Genomic DNA, 21,612 nt, shown 5'->3' with positions numbered 1-21,612 from the left:
CCCAACTCGGCTGATCACGTGGAACGTGAGGGGGCTTAACGGGCCGATAAAGAGGGCACGAGTACTCGCACACCTTAAGAAACTTAAAGCAGATGTGGTCATGTTACAGGAAACGCACCTGAAACTGATAGATCAGGTTAGGTTGCGCAAAGGATGGGTAGGGCAGGTGTTCCATTCGGGGCTGGATGCGAAAAACAGGGGGGTGGCTATATTAGTGGGGAAGCGGGTAATGTTCGAGGCAAAGACTATAGTGGCGGATAACGGGGGCAGATACGTGATGGTGAGTGGCAAATTACAGGGAGAGATGGTGGTGTTGGTAAACGTGTATGCCCCGAATTGGGACGATGCCAATTTTATGAGGCGAATGCTAGGACGCATCCCAGACCTAGAGACCGGAAAGCTGATAATGGGGGGAGACTTTAACACGGTGTTGGAACCAAGGCTGGATAGGTCGAAGTCCAGGACTGGTAGGAGGCCGGCAGCAGCCAAGGTGCTTAAGGATTTTATGGAGCAGATGGGAGGGGTGGACCCGTGGAGATTCAGTAGACCTAGGAGTAAGGAGTTCTCGTTTTTCTCCTATGTCCATAAAGTCTATTCACGCATAGACTTTTTTGTGTTGGGTAGGGCATTGATCCCGAGGGTGAGGGGAACGGAATATACGGCTATAGCCATTTCGGATCATGCCCCACACTGGGTAGACTTGGAGATAGGGGAGGAAACAAGAGGGCGTCCACCCTGGAGAATGGATATGGGACTAATGGCGGATGAGGGGGTGTGCTTAAGGGTGAGGGGATGCATTGAAAAGTACTTGGAACTCAATGACAATGGGGAGGTTCAGGTGGGAGTGGTCTGGGAGGCGTTGAAGGCGGTGGTTAGGGGGGAGCTGATATCAATAAGGACACATAAAGGGAAGCAGGAGAGTAAGGAACGGGAGCGGTTGTTGCAAGAACTTTTGAGGGTGGACAGACAGTATGTGGAAGCACCGGAGGAGGGACTGTATAGGGAAAGGCAAAGGCTGCATGTGGAATTTGACTTGCTGACCACAGGCACTGCAGAGGCACAATGGAGGAAGGCGCAGGGTGTACAGTATGAATATGGAGAGAAGGCGAGCAGATTGCTGGCACACCAATTGAGGAAAAGGGGAGCAGCGAGGGAAATAGGGGGGGTGAGAGACGAAGATGGAGAGACGGAGCGGGGAGCGGAGAGAGTGAATGAAGTGTTTAAGACATTTTATAAAAAATTGTATGAAGCTCAACCCCCGGATGGGAGGGAGAGAATGATGGAGTTTTTGGATCGGCTGGAAATTCCCAAGGTGGAAGAGCAGGAAAGGATGGGATTGGGAGCACAGATCACGGTAGAAGAAGTGGTGAAAGGAATTAGGAACATGCAGACGGGAAAGGCCCCGGGACCGGACGGATTCCCAGTTGAATTTTACAGAAAATATTTGGACTTGCTCGCCCCGCTACTGACGAGGACCTTCAACGAGGCAAAGGAAAGGGGACAACTGCCCCCGACTATGTCAGAAGCAACGATATCGCTTCTTTTAAAGAAGGAAAAGGATCCGCTACAATGCGGGTCCTACAGACCAATCTCCCTCCTCAATGTAGATGCCAAGGTCTTGGCCAAGGTAATGGCAATGAGAATAGAGGAATGTGTCCCGGGGGTGGTTCATGAGGACCAAACTGGGTTTGTGAAGGGGAGACAGCTGAACACGAACATACGGAGGTTGTTAGGGGTAATGATGATGGCCCCACCAGAGGGTGAAACGGAGATAGTAGTGGCGATGGATGCCGAGAAAGCATTTGATAGAGTGGAGTGGGATTATCTGTGGGAGGTGTTGAGGAGATTTGGGTTCGGAGAGGGGTATGTTAGATGGGTGCAGCTGTTGTATAGGGCCCCAGTGGCGAGTGTGGTCACGAATGGACGGGGATCGGCATATTTTCGGCTCCATAGAGGGACAAGGCAGGGATGTCCTCTGTCCCCATTACTGTTTGCACTGGCGATTGAGCCCCTGGCGATAGCGCTGAGAGGTTCCAAGGGATGGAGGGGAATACTTAGGGGAGGAGAAGAACACCGGGTATCTTTATATGCGGATGATCTGCTACTATATGTGGCGGATCCAGCGGAGGGGATGCCAGAAATAATGCGGATACTTGGGGAGTTTGGGGATTTTTCAGGGTATAAATTGAACATGGGAAAGAGTGAGCAGTTTGTGGTGCATCCAGGGGAGCAGAGTAGAGAAATAGAAGACCTACCGTTGAGGAAGGTAACAAGAGACTTTCGTTACCTGGGGATCCAGATAGCTAAGAATTGGGGCACATTGCACAGGCTAAATTTGATGCGGTTGGTGGAACAGATGGAGGAAGATTTCAAGAGATGGGACATGGTAGCATTGTCAATGGCAGGGAGGGTGCAGGCAGTTAAGATGGTGGTCCTCCCGAGATTCCTTTTTGTGTTTCAGTGTCTCCCGGTGGTGATCACGAAGGCTTTTTTCAAAAGGATAGAAAAGAGTATTATGGGTTTTGTTTGGGCCGGGAAGACTCCGAGAGTGAGGAAGGGATTCTTACAGCGTAGTAGGGATAGGGGGGGGCTGGCACTACCAAGCCTAAGTGAGTATTATTGGGCCGCTAATATTTCAATGGTGAGTAAGTGGATGGGAGAGGAGGAAGGAGCGGCGTGGAAGAGATTAGAGAGGGCGTCCTGTAGGGGGACCAGCCTGCAGGCTATGGTGACAGCCCCATTGCCGTTCTCACCAAGGAACTATACCACGAGTCCGGTGGTGGTAGCTACACTGAAGATTTGGGGACAGTGGAGACGACATAGGGGAAAGACCGGAGCACTGGGGGGGGTCCCCGATAAGAAACAACCATAGGTTTGCCCCGGGGGGAATGGATGGGGGATATGGAATGTGGCAAAGAGCAGGTATAACGCAATTGAAAGATCTATTTGTGGATGGGAAGTTTGCGAGTCTGGGAGCGCTGACCGAGAAATATGGGTTGCCCCAAGGGAATGCATTCAGGTACATGCAATTGAGGGCTTTTGCGAGGCAGCAGGTGAGGGAATTCCCGCAGCTCCCGACACAAGAGGTGCAGGACAGAGTCATCTCAAAGAAATGGGTGGGGGACGGTAAGGTGTCGGATATATATAGGGAAATGAGAGACGAAGGGGAGACTATGATGGACGAACTAAAAGGGAAATGGGAAGAAGAGCTAGGGGAGGAGATTGAGGAGGGGATGTGGGCAGATGCCCTAAACAGGGTAAACTCGTCGTCCTCGTGCGCCAGGCTAAGCCTGATTCAGTTTAAGGTATTACACAGGGCACATATGACTGGAACACGGCTCAGTAAATTTTTTGGGGTGGAGGATAGGTGTGCGAGGTGCTCGAGAAGCCCAGCGAATCATACCCATATGTTTTGGTCATGCCCGGCACTACAGGGGTTTTGGATGGGGGTGACAAAGGTGCTTTCGAAAGTAGTAGGAGTCCGGGTCGAACCAAGCTGGGGGTTGGCTATATTTGGGGTTGCACAAGAGCCGGGAGTGCAGGAGGCGAAAGAGGCCGATGTTTTGGCCTTTGCGTCCCTAGTAGCCCGGCGCAGAATATTGCTAATGTGGAAAGAAGCCAAGCCCCCGGGGGTGGAGACCTGGATAAATGATATGGCGGGGTTCATAAAGTTAGAGCGGATTAAGTTCGTCTTAAGGGGGTCGGCTCAAGGGTTTACTAGGCGGTGGCAACCGTTCGTCGAATATCTTGCGGAAAGATAGATAGGGGAGAACAAAGAAGGCAGCAGCAGCAGCCCAGGACTTGGGGGGTGGGGGGGTGGGGGGGGGGGGGGGGGTGGGGGGGGGGTGGCCTGAGACAAGGCAGTTGCCAATTAGGGCTAGTTTTTATTTTTTGTTATTTAATATTTATTTATTTGTTGTTGTTTTCTTTTGTTCTTGTTTAAATAAAAAAGGTCATTATTATCTATATTGTTATAATGTTGTGTAAAGGATGCACAATGTACTGTGTTGGTTGACCAAAAATTTTCAATAAAATATTATTTAAAAAAAAAAAATACATCTTAAACTGTACAAAATAGCAGGACACAAATTTCTCTGGCCTGGCAGTCAGACACAGAGGTTTACATCTCTTTATTCCACAGAATACATAAAGAAAATGGATGCTCTTTAATCCGTCCCAATGGGTTCGGGGGTCTGGTGAAATCCGAAAATGGGGGACCTAAACCTGTATACCGGGGTGCGAGAGCGATATGCTCTCTTTCGCCATTTCCTAACTCTAAACGTTTGCACGACACTGCAAAGTATCGCCAGCACTAAGAGTGCTTCGACTATATATGAGAGTGAGTACCAGGTGATAAACTTATCACACCAGGTCGGGATATTGCTAGCAGTCGCTGGGCTAGTTATCTCGGGGTTCCGTGTATTGCAGGGGTGAGAATCATTTACAGTTTGTGTGGTAGGGGTCAGGGGGGGTAGTGTCCGCACACAACTGAAGGGATCCCGCTAAGATCCATGTGAACACGAAGGCTGTCTTCATCTTTGTCGGACTTCTTCTTTGTCTTCCTCTGGGGTTCCTGGGTTTCTGGGTTCTGTGAACACAAGCATAATTTCTGTTATTATCTCGCTTAAGATCTCGTATGTCTGTCTGTCTGTCCTTTCGTGCCAATTTCCCTTTATAATTGGTCACCATCTTTGACTCCATTTAAAAAAAAACGAATATTGGACTAGACATCTAAGAAAAATACTGCCGTACTGCGAGATGTCTCGCAGCCTGTGTGATTTACCATCCCAGTGTTTGAGGATGTAAATAGCATAGGGAAGCAACCTAAGGATTGCCAAAACCAAACAAAAGAATTTCAAATGTAACGAGCCAAAATGGGCCGTGGCGGGTAAGAAATGGGTGGAATCCCCGGGTAGGACAGTGATCAATGCCGTATGTGCTCTACCCAAGCGTAGCTGACCAGAGGGGGGTCCTCAGACAGGGCGGGGACCAATGCCGTTTCTCCACTGCCTGAGCAACTGGCAAGAATGTGGTCGTCGTGGGGGGCTGCCTCTCGAATTAGGAGAGCAACTATGAGTCATGTTCTGTCGACAAACTAGTTCCTCTGAACTATTGTCTGGGGACAAACTTGTACCTTTAACAAGTTTCTGGGGATAAACTAGTTCCTCTGAACTATTGTCTGGGGACAGACTTGCTCCATTAACAGCCATGGGGCGTTAAAGGAGTGGTGACGTGAGGCCGTGAAAACTTTCGAGTTTACGAACAGCACTTAACAATAACACTAACGAACAAACATTCAACAAACATGGTGCAGGTTCTATCAGAAAGGACACCGTATCTCTCCATCGGTTCCTTTTTTCTCCATCATCTGGACACCTCACTGTTCAACAGCAAACAGGGAGGGCAGCACGGTGGCGCAGTGGGTTAGCCCTGCTGCCTCACGGCGCCGAGGTCCCAGGTTTGATCCTGGCTCTGGGTCACTGTTCGTGTGGAGTTTACACATTCTCCCCTTGCTTGGGTTTCGCCCCCACAACCCAAAGATGTGCAGCTTGGATTGGCCATGCTAAATTGCCCCTTAATTGGAAAAAATTAATTGGGTACTCTTAATTTATTTTTAAAACTAAAAAAAAATAGCGAACAGGGTCGCAAAGGGATTCGTTTGGTGGGAGTTAGACTCTAAGTCATCATCTTCACCCGGCTGCCAAACTCTTGTCTGTAGTAACCGTGCTAAAGCTGCTTGGGGTGAATTGGTGTCCATCTCATCATTCCGGATGAGCCTGAACGAATTGTCTCGGTGCCAGAATCGTGTGTCGAGGTTGGAGCTACTATGCTTCAATCTGTAATCGTCGGGCGGTGGGTCTGGGTCAGGGGCTTTGATATAAGTGATCTCAAATGGGTCGGTAGAATCATGCTCAGATTCACTGGGAGTGGGGCCTGGTGCAGGGGTGTAGTCATAACGTGGTGTGCTGTGGCTGTCGTCATTGTGATCGCTATCACTGTCGCTGTCGCTGCTGATTGAGTGAAGGGAGAGGCGGAGTCGTGCCTCTGGGGGCGGAGTTGAAGTCATGTCTGAGGATGGGCTGGAGTGGTTGGGGGAGGGAAGGAATACGTAATCTGTGGGCGGGGTGTGATCGTCTGCTGCTGCGAGCAGGATGTGGTGTGTGTGGTTATTCTGCGAGCCGTAAGCCTTGAGCTGGTTTACATGAAACCACGCAGATTTAGCATTGGGATAGGTTATTTTGTATACTGAGGGGCTGACTATGTCCGAAATGGAGTACGGTCCGGAAAATTTTGGGGAGAGGAATGAACTGGGGTTGTAAAGGGAAAGCATAACTTGTTGCCCTACTGTAAACTCAGTGACGTGTACTGTTTTGTCGAAACAAGCCTTGCTCTGTTTCTTCCTGGTTCCAAGTCTCACTGCTGCTGCGAGTTGGGCTGCCTTTATGTTCTGTACCAGTTATGTAACCGCATTTTCATGCGTGAGGGCTGTAACTGTGGGGCTGGCCAAATCCAGTCCTAATAAATACTCATCTTTCATGGGGCGTCCGGTCATGAGGGTGTGGGGGGTGTATCCTGTGGATGTAGATACCGTGTTTCTTAAAAACATTAAAGCAAATGGGAGTACTGAATCCCAGGTGCTGTTATTCTGCTGTACCATCTTCCTGAGGGTGGCTTTCAATGTCCTATTCATTCGTTCTACAATACCACTTGACTGGGGGTGGTATGCAATATGGAACTTTTGTCTAATGCCGGAAATCGTGAGGATGTTTTTCATTCCACGTCCGGGAAATGGGAGCCTTGATCGGACTCTATACTGCGTGGGAGGCCCCATTCTGTAAATCTTGTGGTGTGTTAATATTTTAGCCGTTGGCTTGGCCGTATTAGTTTGTGATGGAAATGCTTCCACCCACTTTGTGAAGGTGTCTATGACACCAACACATACTTGTAACCATTTCTGCACGGGGGTAGGGGTCCTATATAGTCTATCTGGAGATTTGTCCAGGGTCCATTAACGGGGCGGGTATGACTAAGTTGAGCCTTTTTTGCATATCTGTCCGGATTGTTCTGGGCACAAATTAAGCAATTCTCTACGTAGTGTGTGACATTGATTTTTAGATCAGGCCACCATCAGAGCAGTCTGAGGTGGGCTAGGGTGGGTCCAATACCTTGGTGTCCATGATTGTCATGGAACTGACAAATGATCGGGTTCCTGTACTGGTTGGGAACTACATAAATGCCATCCTTTAAAATCACACCGTCGTGTGTGGTGATTGCGTTTCTAAACTTGTCGTTCGGGGCTGGGAAGGTTCCCTTTAAAACTTCCCTGAGTTTCTCGTCCTCTTTCTGGGCCTTTGCTAAATCCTGAATGTTGGTCTGTGAGACCTGAATTGCGTGTACTGGGGTGCTTTCGGGGGGGTTCCAAAAATAACCATGCCTGGAGCCTGCTTTTGCTAAGGCGTCTGCTTTAACGTTACCGGGGGGGAAGAACGGTGATGACTGCGAACCTTAATTATTCCATATTTCCTATCCTTCGCTGTCTCTAAGAAATGGCGGAGTAATGGGGCTGAGGGTAGGGGTTTACCGTCCGTGGAAACAAATCCTCTTGTTTCCCAGAGTGGTAGGAACTCTGTCAAACTGTTACAGACATACAAGCTGTCTGAATAGATGTCTGCTGGGGTCGGGAACGAGTCTGGGTGGTCTGCAATATATGCAATTGCTGCCAGCTCTGCTGCCTGCGAGCCTAAGTGTCCTGGCAACTGCAAGGAAATTTCATCTAGGACGCGTTACTGCGCGTCCTCTACATATATATCGCAACCGGTAAGTCTCTCTCCATTTAACACTGTGGATGAGCCATCCACATAGATCTTCAGGGGTGCGTACGTGTCTGTGGGCTGGGGTCTCTGGGGTGTACTACCTGTTTTCCTGGGGGGTGTTTTGGGAATAAATGGGCCTGTGTTCTGTTTAGTGGTGATGATCTCACATTCATGAGGGGTGCCTGCATACTGCAAATTATCGGCAAGGAAGATGTGGGTTTTGGTTCTCTTTACCGTGATGTCCCGTCCCTGCAAAAGAAGGGTCCAACGGGCTGCGCGGATTTGGCTGACTGTGCCATCCTTAAGTCGGCCGTCCACCAATAGCTGTGGCGGGGTGCGTTCTGTGAGGATGGTGATGGGGTTGAGTCCTGTAATGTATGCGAAGTATTGTACTGCCCAAAAAACTGCAAGCAGGTGCCTTTCACAGGCAGAAAATCCTTGCTCTACGGGGTCTAACATGCGTTAGGCGTATGTAATTGGTCGTGGCGTTCCTGGAGGAGCACGGCCGAAAGGGTTTGGTCAGTGCTTGCAACTTCGATAGCGTACGGGGAAAGTGGATCTGGGACCTGTAGTGCAGGGGCTGTGCTGAGTGCTCTTTAAAAAGCGTCCATGGCATCTGTATGCTGTGGAAGCCATTCCCAAGGTGCCTGCTTCTTGAGAAGGTCGGAAAGAGGCGCTGCTTTAGTGGCAAAACCGTCAATATGGTTTCGGCAGTAGCCAACTAGTCCTAAAAATGACCGGAGGGCTGAGACATTGTGGGGAAGGGGCATTTTGATGATTGAGTCAATTCTCTTGTGCTCGATCTTGCGTTTACCATGAGTGATCACTGTTCCCAAGTAAATCACTTTTTCTTTCAAAATTTGGGCCTTCTTGGGGTTGACTTTACAACCAATTTCTTTAAGGAGTGCTAGGAGCTCGGCGAGAAGCGAAATGTGCTCTCCCTTTGTGTCTGTCTGTAGTGACAAGTCGTCTACATACTGGACCAGACAATCGGGGCGGGAAAACGTTGCTAATCCATTTGCCAACTGTCGGTGGAAAATGGAGGGGGAGTTGTGGAAGCCTTGTGGAAGGCACATCCACGTGTTCTGTTGCCCTTGGAATGTAAAGGCAAATTTGTACTGGCACGCTTTAGCCAATGGAATGGACCAAAAGCCATTACTAATGTCCAAAACCGAAAAAAAAATTTGACTGGAGTCCCTATTTGAGCATGGTCTCGGGACTCGTGGCTACGGTGGGGGCTGCTGCTGGGGTTACTTTGTTCAGTTCCTGGTAATCAATGGTCAGTCGCCATGATCCACCCGGTGTCCTGACGGGCCAAATTGGTGCGTTGTTTGTGGAGGCTACTGATCTGAGTACGCCTTGATCCAACAAACTCTATTACTTTGGAGATTTCTCCCTCTGCTTCCCGGGGAAATCCGTATTGCTTCTGGGGTTTAGGGTCGGGACCTGAAATGTTCACAAAGCCAGCCAAATTGCTACAGTCGTGCTTGTGCTGTGCAAATGCTGCTTTATATTCCTGCAGGATTGCCCTAACCTGTTTGTCTGCACTAATGGCTCGAGGGTCGAACCAGAAGTCTCCTACTGAGCTAATCCTGTTTACGTACTCTCCTATTGTGAGCGTGGCGGGGGCTCGTGCTGCCTTTGCCATTTCCAGACACACTTGTTCACTGGGTCAAAAGAAAGGTTATGGGAGCTCATGAAATCGATCCCAAGGATATGTTCTGCTGTCTGGGGCAGATCAACTAAAACTACGGGGTGTTTGCTTGTGATGTTCCCAATCTGTATTGCTACAGGGGCTGTGATGTGTCCCTGTTGTAAATGGCCTGTAAAACCGCTGAGTGTAATGGTGTCTGTTGTGGGCTCTGTTTAATTACGTTTGCTCAAGAGTCGCCAGGTATCTTTCGACACCACCACAAGGTTCAGAACCGAATACTGATCAATGACTCGATACACCAGTTAGTAATTTCAAAAGCAATGCTCATTTATTTACACACAGTCAAATCTACTCATGCATAAACTCTACAAACTAAACTACCACTATTACTAAAGCCGAAACTTAGCTTCGGGTGCCCACTCAGTCAGAGGAACAATGGCCGTTGCTCGGTTCTGAGGCTGCTGGGTTGAGCTGTTTACAGGGTAGCAACTAGGAGCGTCTATCTCGTAGCGTGCGTTGACTTGGGACTTACTTGGTCTGGTGCAGCTGCTAGGCAGGTCTCTCTCTGCGGTGAGAGCCAAAGCCAAAGGAGGAAGATTCTCCCTTGGGGGATACCTTTTATACTGAAAAGGGCTTTGCGCGCTTTTGGGCGGGCCTTGAACTTGGCCTCAACTAATTGGGTCTTTCTCAATCAGTCGTATCGATTTTCCTCCAATAGAGGGGTGGTTCCCTGATCGCTGGGCATGTCCTGGTGACTGTTGGTCTGCTTTGTCTTCGCCTCTTCTGGCGCCGGGGAGTCTGCCTTAACATTGTGTATCTAAATGTTTCCCTTTTGTCCCCGGAGATGGTTCATTAGTATGTAGATTGCTTGGTGGTTTCTGTCCTGTCTGAGAGTTTAAGGTTCTAATCAACAGACAGAGCTTGCACCTGCTTGTTTCTTAGCATTGTCCAATTTCCCTGCATTCTTTGCAAGTGTCCATTTTGTAATCGGGACGTGGCCATCCCAGATGGCTACAAACCACTGCACCACCATGCCTTGTACTGAATCAAGCTGAGCCTAGCACATGAGGTGGAGTTGACCCTGTACAGAGCCTCACTCCACAGCTCCCCTGCACCCCCCCCCACCCAATCAAAAACGTGACCTAGCTCCCTCTCCCATTTCCTTTTTACCTCATCCAATTGAGCTTGCTCCATTGACACAAGACGAGGATAAATATCCAATCATGCCCCTTCCTCTACTCAACCGCTGAAAGAACCTTATCCATCAAAGAGGGCGAGGGTGCCAAGGGAAAGGAAAGAAGGAATCTCTTTATGCAAAGTTATTTAAAATAAATATTTTCAGTCAAGAAATTTTCAATTTAATACATACAAACCAATACAACATAATATATGCAAATTGTTTTTTTAAAATAATAATACCCCTACCCCTCATTTCCTCCCCCTACCCCCAAGACCCAACCCATCCAATACCACCCCTAACCAACCTGGCCATGGCCAAGTCCTAAAGAAGGTGATTAATGGCTTCCACCTGGAATAGAATCCTTCCTCTGACACTCTAATGCCATACTTGATCTTTTCCAATTTCAGAAACTCTGACAAGCTCCCCACCCTCAACCATGCCACAGCGTTTGGTGGAGCCGGCAACCTCCATTCTTGCATGATCTGTCTCCAGCCAATCAGCCAGGCGAAGGTCAGGACATCAGCGTTTCTCCCATTGAGAAGCGGCAGCAAGTCCAACACCCCAAAGATAAAGATCGCCATTAATGAGCATGGCTCCAACCTGACTTCTGACATAGCCTCAAAAAGGAGACACAAGGGCAGCACGGCGGCGAGGTCCCAGGTTCAATCCCGGGTCTGGGGTCACTGTCCATGTGCAGTTTGCACATTCTCCCTGGTGTTTGCGTGGGTATCGCGCTCACAACCCAAAGATGTGCAGAGTAGGTGGATTGGCCACGCTAAATTACCCCTTAATTTGAAAAAATGAATTGGGTACTCTAAATTTTTTTAAAAGGAGACACAAAACTCAAATGGCTTAGGGCAAGACCGAACATGTGTGAATTGTTCCCCAGTCCCCTTAGACATTGCTCACACCTGTCCTCTATTCCGGGGAAGAACCCACTCTTGCACGCTCTAGTCAAGTGTGCCCTGTGACCTACTTCGAACTGTATCAGACTCAACCTGGCACAAAAAGAGGTGGAATTCACCCTGTGCAAGATCTCACTCCAAACACCTTCCTCCAAAACCAGGCCCAGCTCCTTCCACCCACTTTCCTTTTACTTCCCCTAACAATGCTCTCCCTGTCTCCAACAATCACCCATATATATCAGATGTCTTCCCTGTCTCACCTAGAGATAACTTCTCCATATGTGTAGGTCCCAGTAGCCAAGGGAATGAAGACAGTTCCTTACGAACAAAATTTTGCACCTGCATATCCCTAAATGAACTCTCCCCTCGGGAGTGACATTTCTTCATTATCTCCATGAGCCCCGCAAACCTACCCTCTACAAACAAATCCCTGAACCCCTCAACCACCTCCCTCTTCCAAATCTTATACATTGCATCCATCCCAGACGGCACAAACCTATGGTTGTCACAAATTGGTGATAGTAGTGACAATTTAAAATGTTGTCTGAATTGGCCCAAATTCTGAGGGATGCCACCAACATCGGGCCCATAGAGAACCTGGCCGGAGAGAATGGAAGAGGGGCTGTAACCAACGTCCTTAGACACAAACCTACACAGGAAGCCTCTATCCGCCTCCATCCTGACCCTGGCTCTTTCATCCAGCTCCACACTTTCTCAATATTCAATGCACAGTAATAGAACATCACATTCGGTAGCGTCACCCCCCCCCCCCCCAACCACACACACACACACAAACACACACAACTGCCTCTCCCTCTGCAGTGAAGATTTTTGAATTCTGGGGGTCTTACCCGCCCAGATATAGGTCAAGATTAACTTGACAACCCAAACAAGAAAAGACTTGGGGAGGAAGATTGGGAGACATGGATCATAAATAAGAACCTCAGCGGGATGTTCATTCAGACTGTCTGCACTTTCCCGCCAAGGACAACGGAGGGCATCCCACCTCTTCAAGTCCTCCTTCGCCCCCTCCACTGGACTGGCCAGGTTCAATTTATGTAGCAAGGCCCAGTCATGAGCCACCTCAATCCTTAAATACTTGAACTTCATCCTGGCCAGTCTAACTGGCAGCCTCTCCGAATCTCCTCCTTGCCCCAGGGGGCTCACTGGGAAGATCTCGCCCTTACTCACATTCAATTTGTATCCTGAGAAGGAACCAAACTTTATCAACAGCTCCATTATCCTCCCCACACGAGAGAGAGGGTCTGAAACATACAGCAACAAGTCGTCCGTGTAAAGGGACACCCTATGTTCCTTGCCCCCTCTCTTTACCCTTCCACTTGCCTGACGATCTAAGTGCGATGGCCAGTGGTTCAGTCACCAGCACAAACAGTTACAGGGACAGCGGGCATCCCTCCCTTGTACCCCTGTGCAACCACAAGTGCCCTGAACCAACTGTGTTGGTTCGGATACTAGCCATGGGGGCACTATACAGCAGTCTCAGGTAATAAATGTTGACCCAAACCCTAATCGCTCCAAAATCTCGAAGCGATACCTCCACTCCACTCAATCAAATGCCTTCTCCGTGTCATGGAGATAATTACCTCTGGAACAGTCCTCAAGGAGGTTAACAAGTCCACATTTAAAAGGCTCCTGATATTGCCCATCAACTGTCAGCCCTTGCTCAACCCTGTCTGGTCCACAGAGATCGTCTCCGGCAAGACACTCCTCCAGACACATCACCAGCTAGGACCTTTTCATCGGTGTTCAACAGTGATATAGGCCTGGAAGACCCACACTCCAAAGAATCTTTGTCCCTCTTTGGGATCAAAGAGATCGACCCCTGTGCCAACATGGCTGGCAATAGCCTCCAAGACAAAGAGTCATTAAACATCCCCAATAAGTGTGGCACCAACAAGGCCACAAACTGTTTTTGGATTCCTTCGGGAAACCATGTGGCCCCGGTGATTTCCCCGACTGCATGGAACAGATACAGTCCATAACCTCCTCCAACCCAATAGCGCCTCCAGTCGCTGCCTCCTCTCCCTATCCACTACCGTGGTGGAAGTCCCTTATCTGCTAGGAGTGTCATGCCCAACCTCCATGGGGGTGCTGGGCCTAGCCAGTCTCCAGCCGCATAGTCGCACAATGTGGGGCGTGGTCCAATATTACAATAGACAAGTACCCAGCCCCACCACCCCCAGGAGTAACGATTTCCCCACTACAAAAAAATCTATTTATTAGTAGACCCGGTGAATGTGCGCGAAGAAGGAAAACCCCCTCTCCCCCAGATGTCTAAATCCCCACGGATCCAACCACCCCCTCCTCCTCTTCCTCCCCCCCACCCCCATCTCCGCCATGAACACTGCCAGCTCCTTCGTCATCCCCGAAGTTACGAAGGACTTGGGGCTCGACCTATCCATCCTTGGGTCTAATAAACGATTGAAATCTCCCCCCATGATCAATTGATGCAAACCTAGCTCAGGGATGGCCGGCAACACCTTCTTGATAAAGCCCTCATCGCCCCAATTCAGAGCATAAATGTTCACTAAAACCACCGGAGTGCCAACACCCCACTTACTATCACGTATCTTCCTCCAGAATCCGTCAAAATACTGACTGCTGTAAAGGCTATCCTCCTGTTAATCAAAACTGCCACCCTCCTTGTCCTCTCATCAAAATTCAAGTGGAACACTTGCCCCACCCATCCCTTCCTTAGCCTCGTTTGATCCCTGACCCTCAGATGGGTCTCCTGCAAGAAAATTACATCTGTCTTCAAACTCTTCAAATGGCCAAACACCCAGGACTTTTTAACCGGACCATTTAACACCCTTGCTTTCCATGTAACCATCCTGACTGGGGGCCTCTGGGCCCACCCCCTACTAGATTCAATCATACCTACCCGTGAAGATGTCCAATCGGGTCCAAACCTATCCAAATTCCAGGCCAATCTAAGATGGCCACCGTCATCACCCCCACACCAATCCATGAACAAAGAAACCCTCATCGCCAGTACACTACCCTCCCCCCACCCACCCTCAAGCACCTATTCGGAAGGACAGAGTGGATGGTAAGGGAGGTGGTGTAGCTCTGTTATTTAAGGATGACATCCGGGCAACAGTAAGGGATGACATCGGTGCTATGGAGGATAAGGTTGAATCCATTTGGGTGGAAATCAGGAATAGTAAGGCGAAAAAGTCACTGATAGGAGTAGTCTATAGGCCACCAAATAGTAACATTATGGTGGGGCAGGCAATAAACAAAGAAATAACTGATGCATGTAGAAATGGTACAGCAGTTATCATGGGGTTTTTTAATCTACATGTCGATTGGTTTAACCAGGTCGGTCAAGGCAGCCTTGAGGAGGAGTTTATAGAATGTATCCACGATAGTTTCCTCGAACAGTATGTAATGGAACCTACGAGGGAACAAGCGGTCCTAGATCTGGTCCTGTGTAATGAGACAGGATTGATTCAGGATCTCATAGTTAGGGATCCTCTAGGAAGGAGCAATCACAATATGGTGGAATTTAAAATACAGATGGAGGGTGAGAAGGTAAAATCAAGCACTAGTGTTTTGTGCTTAAACAAAGGAGATTACAATGGGATGAGAGAAGAACTAGCTAAGGTAGACTGGGAGCAAAGACTTTATGGTGAATCAGTTGAGGACCAGTGGAAACCTTCCAAGTGATTTTTCACAGTGCTCAGCAAAGGTTTATACCAACAAAAAGGAAGGGCGGTAAAAAGAGGGAAAATCGACCGTGGATATCTAAGGAAATAAGGGAGAGTATCAAATTGAAGGAAAAAACATACAAAGTAGCAAAGATCAGTGGGAGACTAGAGGACTGGGAAATCTTTAGGGGGCAACAGAAAGCTACTAAAAAAGCTATAAAGAAGAGTAAGATAGATTATGAGAGTAAACTTGCTCAGAATATAAAAACAGATAGTAAAAGTTTCTACAAATATATAAAAACAAAAAAGTGTGGCTAAGGTAAATATTGGTCCTTTAGAGGATGAGAAGGGAGATTTAATAATGGGAGATGAGGAAATGGCTGAGGAACTGAACAGGTTTTTTGGGTCGGTCTTCACAGTGGAAGACACAAATAAATTGCCAGTGACTGATGGGCATGAGGCTATGACAGGTGAGGACCTTGAGAGGATTGTTATCACCAAGGAGGTAGCGATGGGCAAGCTAATGGGGCTAAAGGTAGACAAGTCTCCTGGACCTGATGGAATGCATCCCAGAGTGCTAAAAGAGATGGCTAGGGAAATTGCAAATGCACTAGTGATAATTTACCAAAATTCACTAGACTCTGGGGTGGTCCCGGCGGATTGGAAATTAGCTAACGTGACACCACTGTTTAAAAAAGGGGGTAGGCAGAAAGCGGGTAATTATAGACCAGTGAGCTTAACTTCGGTAGTAGGGAAGATGCTGGAATCTATCATCAAGGAAGAAATAGCGAGGTATCTGGATGGAAATTATCCCATTGGGCAGACGCAGCATGGGTTCATAAAGGGCAGGTCGTGCCTAACTAATTTAGTGGAATTTTTTGAGGACATTGACAGTGCGGTAGATAACAGGGAGCCAATGGATGTGGTATATCTGGATTCCCAGAAAGCCTTTGACAAGGTGCCACACAAAAAGTTACTGCATAAGATAAAGATGCATGGCATTAAGGGGAAAGTACTGGCATGGATAGAGGATTGGTTAATTAATAGAAAGCAAAGAGTGGGGATTAATGGGTGTTTCTCTGGTTAGCAATCAGTAGCTAGTGCTGTCCCTCAGGGATCAGTGTTGGGCCCACAACTGTTCACAATTTACATAGATGATTTGGAGTTGGGGACCAAGGGCAATCTGTCCAAGTTTGCAGACGACACTCAGATAAGTGGTAAAGCAAAAAGTGCAGAGGATACTGGAAGTCTGCAGAGGGATTTGGATAGGCTAAGTGAATGGGCTAGGGTCTGGCAGATGGAATACAATGTTGACAAATGTGAGGTTATCCATTTTGGTAGGAATAACAGCAAAAGGGATTATTATTTAAATGATAAAATATTAAAACATGCTGCTGTGCAGAGAGACCTGGGTGTGCTAGTGCATGAGTCGCAAAAAGTTGGGTTACAGGTGCAACAGGTGATTAAGAAGGCAAATGGAATTTTGTCCTTCATTGCTAGAGGGATGGAGTTTAAGACTAGGGAGGTTCTGCTGCAATTGTATAAGGTGTTAGTGAGGCCACACCTGGAGTATTGTGTTCAGTTTTGGTCTCCTTACTTGAGAAAGGATGTACTGGCACTGGAGGGTGTGCAGAGGAGATTCACTAGGTTAATCCCAGAGCTAAAGGGGTTAGATTACAAGGAGAGGTTGAGTAGACTGGGACTGTACTCGTTGGAATTTAGAAGGATGAGGGGGGATCTTATAGAAACATATAAGATTATGAAGGGAATAGACAGGATAGATGCGGGATGGTTGTTTCCACTGGCGGGTGAAAGCAGAACTAGGGGGCATAGCCTCAAAATAAAGGGAAGTAGATTTAGGACTGAGTTTAGGAGAAACTTCTTCACCCAAAGGGTTGTGAATCTATGGAATTCCTTGCCCAGTGAAGCAGTAGAGGCTCCTTCATAAATGTTTTTAAGATAAAGATAGATAGTTTTTTGAAGAATAAAGGGATTAAAGGTTATGGTGTTCAGGCCGGAAAGTGGAGCTGAGTCCACAAAAGATCAGCCATGATCTCATTGAATGGTGGAGCAGGCTCGAGGGGCCAGATGGCCTACTCCTGCTCCTAGTTCTTATGTTCTTATAACCCTCCCCCATCCCCATTCTCCTTCCCTTCAAATATCAAATAAACAACACACCCAACTCCAAAACGCATCCTTCCCCTTCCTTCCTCCCACACCCCAAAGAAAGAAAACCCAACCAACCTCGGCTCTTTACCTTATCCCCCAAACAAAACAAAAAACACCACCAGGCAGCCAGCCGTAGCCCTCTCCCTCACTCGCTCCTGTTATATAACATACCTGCTAGCAGAGTGATCCCTACTTGAGGAAACAGGAAAAAAAATCCTTTCCCAGTCCTACTTTTAATATCGTACATTCTTGGAGAAACGATCCACACCCTCCTTCTATAAAACAAGAAACCCCATACTACCATGGAAAAGACATAATAAAAAACAGAAACACAGAAAAAGGCATTATACATGAACATGTAAAGGTCAAAACTCCATGACATCCAACAACTACAATCAGATCTCTCTCAGTCCATTTCTCCTCACAAAGCTATTTGTGTCCTCCAACGTGTCAGAAAAATGGTCCTGTCTTCATATGTGACCCGCAAGCGAGCCAGGTACACCATTCCGAACTGCACCGTGCTCTTGTAGAGCACCGCCTTGGCCTTGTTGAACCCAGCTTACCATTTTGCCAGTTCTGCCCAGACATCTTGATAAATTTGGATAGGATGGCTCTCCCATCTACTCTCTCATATGGCCTTCGCCCACTTTAAAATCTGCTCCTTGTCCAGATATCTATGGAGATGGACTTTGACTGCCCACAGTAGGTTCCTGGATCTGGGCTTTTGTCATAGCGACAGGTGGGCCCAGTCCACTTCGAGAAGGCTCACAAAGACCAACTTCCTGAGCATCTTTGCCACATACTCTGGGGCATTTGTACCTTCAATGCCCTCTTGGTTCCCCTGGTCATCCACCTTGGCCTTCAATACCTTTTGGCTCTCTACTAGTCACACCACCTCTGCCTCCAAAAAGGCAATCTGGTCGCTGTGGTCTGTGACCGCCTCCTCCACCTCCCAAATCATCAAGCCCTGCGTTTCCAACCATTGTTCCACTCTATCCAGAGCCAATCAAATGGGTGCCACCCGGGGCAGCACGGTGGCACAGTGGATAGCACTGGGACAACAGTGCCGAGGACCTTGTTCGAATCCCGGCCCTGGGTTCGAATCCCGGCCCGGGTCACTGACCGTGTGGAGTTTGCCCATTCTTCCCGTGTCTGTGTGGGTTTCACCCCCACAATCCAAAAGATGTGCAGGTTTGGTGGATTGGCCACGCTAAATTGCCCCTTAATTGAAAAAAAAAATAATTGGGCATGCTAAATTTTTTTTTTTTAAATGGGTGCCACCCCAATCGCCCTGGACAGGTTCTCTGACAGCGCCAGTCTTTGCTTCTTGAATTACCCCATGAGGAATTCCACTAGCTCCTCATTTGTCCATTCGGAGGGCAACGATGACACGGTAGCTCCGCCATATTTTCTGCTCTACTATGCCACAAGTGCCTTCTGAATCTGCTGAGGGGTCTTTATCTTACTTCAATCTCATATTGTATCCTCCAGACATCCCCCACTGGAGGAGGAACCAACACACTTCAATTTCCCCAAATTTCTTCCCAAAACTACCTGTTATTCAGGCAAAAAGGGTCAAAAACTAAATCCCAAGTGGGAGTACTTTGTGTACCACCGCTCACCTCATAGCCGCCACCGGAAGTCCTCCTTGCGCAAAAGGTGATGCAGCTGATAATACCTAAACAGATTAATGCTCAGAAGCTGGAATGTACCCAACCACTCCTCAAAACTACTGAACTTCCCTTCTATACTCATGTCCCAAATGACGAGACCAAAACCAATGGTTTCTGCAGATTGGAGCTAACAACGACATGACACCCAACTTGAAATGTTACCTAAACTGTCTCCATATTCTCAGAGTGGCCACTACCACTGGACTTGAAGTCCACCTTGCAGGGAAAATGGAAGGGGACCGCCCCTTAACCAAAGCCTTCAAACTAGTACCTGTACATTCGCTGCTCTCCACCCACCTCCATATGGACTCCGTAACTTTAAACAACCCCTGGTCCTTTTCAATATTCACCACCCAATAATAAACTAACAGATTAGGCAATGCTGGGCCCCTTGATTGCCTTTCTCTCTGCAAAAACACCCTATAAATCCATGAGGTCTTGCCTGCCCAAATAAAAGACTTTTATTAACTTTCACAAAGAAAGATTTGGGAAGGAAAACTGGGAGACACTGAAACAAAGATAGAAACCTTGGGAAGATATTCATCTTTACCAATTGGACCTTGTTCACCGGGGACAGAGGGAGGTTTTCCCACTTCTTCAAGTTAGAATTAAAAATAAATAAATTTAGAGTACCCAATTATTTTTTTCTCTAGTTATGGGGCAATTTAGCGTGGCCAATCCACCTAACCTGCACATCTTTGGGTTGTGGAGTGAAACCCAAGCAGACACGGGGAGAATATGCAAACTCCACACGGACAGTGACCCAGGGGCCGTGATTCGAACCCAGGTCCTCAGCGCCCCAGTCCCAGTGCTAACCACTGTGCCACATGCCACCCCTATCAAACGCCTTTTTAACGTCCATTGAAATAGTTACCTCTGGCTCAGGGACCGGAGAGGGGGACAGAATAACATTCAGCAATCGCCGTATGTTGGCCGACAGCTGCCTGTCCTGAACAAACCAAGTCTGTACCTCTGATATAACCCCTGGAAGTCAGGGATCCAAGCGCATTTTCAAAACCTTCGGCAACAACTTTACATCTGCATTTAATAACAAAATAGGGCGATACGACCCACAGTCTATCAGATCCTTATCCTTCTTTAAAATCAAGGAAATTGACGCTTGTGCCAAAATGTCAGCAATAACCCTGGGACACGGAATCGTGAAACATCTCCAACAATGGGACCAGCTGACCCACAAATGTCTTGTAAAATTCAATCAAGAATCCCTCTGGGCTCGGAGCCTCACCTGACTGCATCAAACCCATAACATTTGTGGCCTCCTCCAGGCTAACAGGGACTCCAACTCCTCCCATCTCTCTCATTCTTCAACTGGGGTAAACTAGCCATCCAAAAGCTCTGACATAGACAACCCATCCTCTGGGGGGCTCCAACTTTTAAACACTACAATGAAATCCCTCGAAAGTCTCATTGACCTTAGCTGGGGCAGAGACCAACCTGCACTATTTCCTGAGAGGCCACCTGCCACCTCAGCTGGTAGGCTAATAGGCAACTGGCCGTCTCCCCATGCTCATAAAAAGCCCTCCTCAAGCACCACAGCTGGTGCACCGCCCTGCCCGTCGAAAGCTGCCCAAATTCCAACTGCAATTTCTTCCTGCTCACCAACAACTCCGGAATCGGGGCAAGCGAATATCGGTGATCCACCTCAAGGATGGAATCCACCAATCTCTGCCTCTCCACCCTTTTACTAAAAATCCTTCTCATTTGGATGTAAAAGTCTCCACGGGTCTACCCCATCTGTTCCATAAAGGACGAAAGTGCCTTTGGCACCCCTGAAGGACTGAAAGACTTCGACCTCGATCTATCCAGCTGAGCCCAGTATACAATTAAAGTCGTCATCTCCCCCCACTCCACAGAATAAGCAGGAGTGAGTCCAGAACGGGAATAGAAGTTGACACTTGTCGACAAAAGCTGTATCATCCCAGTTTGGTGTATCTAAATTAACTAAGACCACCGGGGCCCCAGCCAATGACCCACTGACCATTTCATACCTCCCGTTCGGGTGTATCTAAACCTTAACCACGAAAAAAGATACTCACTTATTAATCAAAATCTCAGCCTCCCGGACCTTATTGTCAAATGCCAAATGAAATTCTTGCCCCACCCAGTTCTTTCGTAGCCTTGTCTTATCTTCAATCTGCAAATGGGTCTCCTGCAACAGCACCACATCAGTATTCAAACTCCTAAGGCACGCAAACACTTTAGCTCTTTTTGCTGGGCCAGACAACCCCCTCACATTCCAAGCGACCAGCCGAATATGGGATGTCTGCTCCCCCCCTCACCCCCCCCCCCCCAACCTCCCCACCTCGAGTCAGCCATTCCTACCCTGAGGGACAGTCCAGCAAATACTCAAAGAGAGCTGACAGAAGGCCTACCCAAGGTGGCCGCCAAATCCCACATCCAAACAGAACAAAGAAAAGTTTATAGCCACCATCAAAAAACTAACTCTCCCCCTGCCTCCCATCTATACCACACACAAATAAAAATGGCGTAATTGAAGTGGGTTTCAGCCAATGGAGCTCACCCAT

Source organism: Scyliorhinus torazame, chromosome 8 (assembly GCF_047496885.1).
Source record: "Scyliorhinus torazame isolate Kashiwa2021f chromosome 8, sScyTor2.1, whole genome shotgun sequence".
NCBI lineage: Eukaryota > Metazoa > Chordata > Chondrichthyes > Carcharhiniformes > Scyliorhinidae > Scyliorhinus > Scyliorhinus torazame.
Note: the sequence above shows the minus strand (reverse complement) of the source record.